Source organism: Arachis ipaensis, chromosome B09, assembly GCF_000816755.2.
Source record: "Arachis ipaensis cultivar K30076 chromosome B09, Araip1.1, whole genome shotgun sequence".
Classification (NCBI taxonomy): Eukaryota; Viridiplantae; Streptophyta; class Magnoliopsida; order Fabales; family Fabaceae; genus Arachis; species Arachis ipaensis.
In genome coordinates, this window is record NC_029793.2 from 74287899 (window position 1) to 74292843 (window position 4945).

Consider the following 4945-nt stretch of genomic DNA (forward strand, 5'->3'; position numbering starts at 1 on the left):
TGCGGCTGAGTTTGGCCAAAGAAGGGAAACATTGGCGGTGGTTAGGGTTAGGTTAAAAGGGGTTAGGGTTTTGTGTGTATAAGTTTAGGATTAGGGTTTAATTTGGGGCAAATGTGAAATTAGAGATTTTTGGGCAAATTGGGGTTTTTTTAAATTTTAATAAAATTAAGAGATATTATATTAAATTAAATATAAAATATCCATCTTTAAAATATTTTTCAATTACATATTTATAAATTAGTTTCGATTAAATGCTAATTAAATAAAAATTGGAGACAAATAAATTAATTCTCCTTCATTTATAAAATAAGGTCAAAAAATATAAATATTTAAAATTAAGGCATTTAAAATATTCACTATTTTTCAATTATAAGAACTCTAAATCAAAAATAAGAGTTTACTCAACTTTTATATAAAAATCTCCGAAATACAGTCTTAAATAAATATAATGCATCGTAAATAATTAATTAATAACTTTTAAAAATTTAGAGGTCTTACAGCAGCCGAGGCGACGGCAACGCGGGCTCCCCTGTTGTCGAGTTCGCAGCAGCTCCCTCTAGCTCACTCTCTCTCTCAGACGCATCTCTCTCTCTCCTGTGATGGATTGCCGGTGACGCAACGACGGTGGTGAGGCGGTTGGACAGTGGCAGTAGCGTGGCTCTTCTTCTATTTTGATCGCAGCTCTCTTTTTCTTCTCTAATTTCACGTTATGTGTGTGACAATTGTGTGTGTTTGTGTTGAAGCTTGGGTTTGGGAAGAAAAGAGATGGTAGCTGCTGTTAGTGTTAGGGGGTTAGGGTTAGATAAAATTAAGGTATATTGTATTGATTTAAAATTTAATTTAATTTTTAAAAATTATTTTAAAAATATTACTTAATTATCAATTAACTAATTAGTTTTGACTTTTTAATTAAGTGTTTTAATTTAAAATTAGGAAAATCTTAAATAAATATAATAAATCATAAATAACTTGTGACAAATAAATAACTTGTTACAAAAATATTGTATTTTGTGACAAATTAATTTTTCTTACAAAATATTTTGAATTTTTGCAACAATATAATCTTTTGTTACAAAACAATATAATATTTTGCAACAAAACAATAATTCAATACAAAAGCCAACATAATTTGTAGCAAAAGAAATCATGCTGTTACAAAATATTGAAATATTTTGTAACAAATTTTTTTGTTGTTACAAAATACTCTTATTTTTTAACAATAACTAATTATTATTACGAAAAAACCATAATTTATAACAATTTTAAATTTCATACAAATTCTTTCTTACAAATGCTCCATTTTCTTGTAGTGAAGGTTAATTGAAATTGAGAAAACTTTTAATTGTGATTTAACCCAAAATTTTGTTTTCTTTTCATGAACCAAATTTTTTGGGCAAAATTTCTAATTAAGTGGGTAGAATATAAAATTCCGATTAAGTAAAAATTAAATAAATAATTAATTAAATATGGACCGACGGGGGTGGAAAAATTTAGAATCAAAATTTGAAAATTTAAATGTGAAAATTGGATTTGGAGGATTTTTCTGAGTGTGAAAATGTACTTTTATGCGGAAAGATACGTAAGGACTCGTATTGGAAATTTAACTGGTAGTACCGGCTTAGACTGTTCGGTACTATGACGGACGCGTGAGCATCTTTCCTATTTTTTTAGTAATTTAGATGTAGATTTATTGAAATTTTATGAGAAATTAGTCTTTTAGACTATGTTGGATGCTACTATAATTTGCACTGTTGTTTTGGTGATTTCAGGTGAAGCTCAGGCAAGTTTGACAGAGTTCAAGCAGAAGAAAAACTAACGAATTTGATGCTACCAAGCTGCCTCTAAACGCCACTATCCGGCCTTTAGCGCCATAAGCCTAGAAGTTTGTTCAAGCTCTCTGTTTGCTGGAGCTAAATGCCAGGAGAGGGTGTTTAGCACCAGATGCCTCGTAAAATGTGTCAAGTTCATGCGCTACTGGCGCTAAATGCCACTTCCTGGCGTTTAGTGCCATGTACCCAAAAACATTGAAAAAGCTCTCTTTTCATTACCTAATGCATTCGTAGCCAAAAATATATAACCCTGACACTTTTTCCCACTACAATTCACTAAAACAGGGATTAGGTAATAACCCTCTGCTATCACTACTCTTCCTTTCCTTCCGACATAAACCAAATCGATCGCTCAAAGCAATTCAACAATACCCAGTTCTTTGACAACTAATCAAACCCCAAAATCATTTCCAACCCAACCATTGGCAAACAAAGCAAATCATGAACAAAGTCTCTCTCCTCAATTTTGAAAGATACTTCCCTACAACTTGATCTAGTCACAACCGTCTGATACAGAGGATCCACATGAAAATCAAAAGCTAATTCAGACACTTTCAATCCTAGTTCCTCAACTTTATCAAAGGCAATAAATGAATGAGAAGCTCCAGTATCATACAATGCAACCAATGTTTTATCACCAATTAAACATATACCTCTCATCAACAGATTTGACTTTGTAGCATCCTGGGAGTTCCCAGCAAACACCCGACCTTACTAGTTCTGGCCAACATTCGGAGTCCTTCTATGAGGACAGTCCTTCACCATGTGTCCAGGCAAGCCGCATGTAAAGCATCCACCTATACCCAGTTTGCACGAATCATAAGGATGAAAATGCCCGCAACGGTTACAAATTGAATCTGGAAGCCTTACTCTGATTACCTCTCCCTCTCGCCAGGTGGTACTGATCATAGTTGTTCCTCCTAAAGCCTCCTTGGTTGGAAGTACTTTCCACGCCCATGGTTGTTATTTCCTCCACGAGTATCTCTTAATGATGCCACTTTCTTTGCACACTCCTCAACAACCCTCGCCTTATTCACAAGCTCGGAAAAGATCTGAATCTCCATAGGAGTCACATCAGTCATAATGGTATCCCTCAAGCCTCCTTGATACTTAATGCACTTCCAGCTCTCATAGAACTCCAGGGCACCCTGACATACCCTAGAGAACCTATAAAGCTCCTCAAACCGATTAGTGTAATCAGCCACAGATAATGAGCCCTGCTTTAGCTGCATAAGCTCTAACTCCCTCGCTTCCCTTATAGATTCAGGAAAGTATTTGTTGTAGAAAGCCATCTGGAATACATCCTAAGGAATATCGGTATTCTAAAGCTGTAATAATTGGCATTCTTGTTGCCACCAGTGCTGAGCTTCTCCTAAAAGTTGGTATGCCGCAAACTACACAAATTGGTTGTTCGGAATATGCTGGGGTTGTAACGCACGCTCCATGGCTTGGAACCAATTGTCTGCTTTAGTTTAGTTGGTCGAACCTCTAAAAGTCAGTGGATGAACCTTGAGAAATGAAGCCAAGGTCATCGGAGCACCTCCCAAGTCATTACCATCTCCTTCCCCATTTTCGTTCTCGTTTCCATTATGTTCCCAGCCGATTGACCCATCCTTTCCATGGCTTGCATAGTAGCAATAGCGTTAGCTTGCATAGCATTTGCAAAATTATTCATAGCCGCCATGAACTCGGTATGGTTGTCTGCCGGTTGGTCATTCTCAGTTCCACCCCATGTACGAGTACGACCTCGTCTGCGAGTAGCCATTAGGGTTCCTGTCTACACCAAACAGTCGATATCAAAGTGATTAGCCTCAATATCAAAAGCCTAGTGCTTCAATTATCCCAAAAAGGCACTTAGAAACAAGCATGCTATGCATATATCAAGCAGATAACCTAAATAGCATAAAGAAAAAGACACATAGTATGCAATGAAGCACAATCGGTCCATCCCTCAGGCTCACGAGGATGAACTGCTTTGATACCACTAAATGTAACACCTTAATTACCTTAAGCCTTACCTCACGTCATAAAGCCAAGAATAATTAAAGGTCACGACAATCTAAGGCTTGTATATATAAGAAATAATAATTCTAGAAACCTGATGAAGGAATAAGCTCAAAACAGAGTTTACAAAGCGCAAGACGTTCACACGAAGCTAAAAGCATAAAGATACAAGGTATAAATACAAGATAATAACGCATATGTAGATATAAGAGTATAATAATCAGAAGATACTAGTCCCAACTCGCAGAGTTTAGGCCGACTAGTTATATACAGACATACATAGTTTTGAAGGATAAAACAGAATACAACATATCTCTCTCAGAGTTAGCCTCTAAGGCAAGTACAAATACAAAATTTCAGAGTACTACACAAAATATCCATAAGACTCCAAAAGAAACTAAAGATCCTCCACTCTGTCACCGTCGCACAACTCACCGAGGTAGGTTGTGACCTGCATATGAAAAACAACAATAAAGTATGGAATGAGAACCAGAGGTTCTCAGTATGGTAACTAATAAACTCCAATTTTGTGGTTTATCTTGTGCTTAATTTAGGGGATTTTATCAACTTATCCCACATTTATTCAATGAAATAGCATGCTTTTGTGATTCTCTCTAATTTTGTGCTTAAGTGTGAAAACAAGATTTTTAGGCCCTAAAATAGCTAAATTTAATTCACTTTAATCCCATTCGATGCCTTCATATGTTTGTTGAGTGATTTCAGGTTCATAAGGCAAGTTGATGAGCGGATATTTTATACGCTTTTTGGGGTTAATTTCATATAGTTTTTAGTATGTTTTAGTTAGTTTTTAGTTTATTTTCATTAGTTTCTAGGCAAAATTCATATTTCTGGACTTTACTATGAGTTTGTGTATTTTTTTGTAATTTCATGTATTTTCTGGCTGAAATTGAGGGAGCTGAGCAAAAATATGATTCAGGCTGAAAAATGACTGCTGATGCTGTTGGATTCTGACCTCTCTGCAATCGGAATGAGATTTCTGGAGCTACAGGAGTCCAAATGGTGCGCTTCCAATTGCGTTGGAAATTAGACATCCAGGGCTTTCCAGCAATATATAATAGTCTATACTTTACTCAATGATAGACGATGTAAAC

The 4945-nt window shown here is 35.7% G+C and overlaps 1 long non-coding RNA gene across 1 annotated transcript; it reads right to left on the reverse strand.

Moving 5' to 3' along the window:
* Positions 499 to 4153, reverse strand: LOC110266328. Its single transcript, XR_002353585.1, has 3 exons — positions 4143 to 4153; positions 2709 to 2716; positions 499 to 591 (listed from the first exon to the last, which is right to left on the reverse strand). It is a non-coding gene; the product is annotated as an uncharacterized LOC110266328 (long non-coding RNA).